Below are 712 nucleotides of genomic sequence, written 5' to 3'. Positions count from 1 at the left end.
TTATCAATATTTAAAACAGTTGAGTACATTTTTTTTTCAGGATTCTTTGATGAATAGAAAGATCCAAAGATCAGCATTTATCTGAAATAAAAAGCTTTTGTAACATTATACACTATTCCATTCAGTATAATTTTTATAATTTTTTTTGGGAAAGAAATTAATACTTTTTTTTAGCAAGGATGCTTAAAATTGATCAAAAGTGATGATAAAGGCATTTATAATGTTACAAAAGATTTCAGATAAATAGTGGCCATATCGATATCGGAATTATATCGTATCGACCAAATATATCGTATATATCGTGATATCAATTTTGGGCATATCGTCCAGCCCTAATTTTACTTATTAAAGGGGACACAGTTTCCACAGTTTCACCCAATCGCATGTTAATCTTGAGTACCTATAGAGTAGTACTGCATCCTTCATATCTCCAAAAAGTCTTTAATTTTATCATATTTATAAAAGAAAGATACAGCTTTAAGATTCTCTCCGGAAAAAAGCCGAGCTCCTGGAGGCGTGCCGTGGGCGGAGCTAAAGATTGACGAGCACTTGAGCTCCGACTGCCAACAAAACACAGACATTTGATGCAGTTTCACTTACTATCTGCAGTTCTGAATCATGACCGGGATCTTTTATAGCTGGGACCGCTCCATCTTTCAGTATCAAACAATGTGCAAATCCAGCGTCGAACTGGGCCTTGTTTATAAAACGT

The 712-nt window shown here is 34.6% G+C and overlaps 1 protein-coding gene across 1 annotated transcript in view; it reads left to right on the top strand.

The window, feature by feature from the left end:
* ddx54 (DEAD (Asp-Glu-Ala-Asp) box polypeptide 54) overlaps window positions 1-712 on the top strand; it is a gene marked incomplete at its 3' end in the record, with an annotated part of 14,663 nt that overhangs the window by 6,632 nt on the left and 7,319 nt on the right. The window lies entirely within an intron of this gene.

Source organism: Sinocyclocheilus anshuiensis, unplaced genomic scaffold (assembly GCF_001515605.1).
Source record: "Sinocyclocheilus anshuiensis isolate Anshui unplaced genomic scaffold, SAMN03320099.WGS_v1.1 scaffold1045, whole genome shotgun sequence".
Classification (NCBI taxonomy): domain Eukaryota; kingdom Metazoa; phylum Chordata; class Actinopteri; order Cypriniformes; family Cyprinidae; genus Sinocyclocheilus; species Sinocyclocheilus anshuiensis.
The sequence above is the reverse complement of the archived record's forward strand: the minus strand, read 5'-3'. Positions and strand labels throughout refer to the sequence as shown.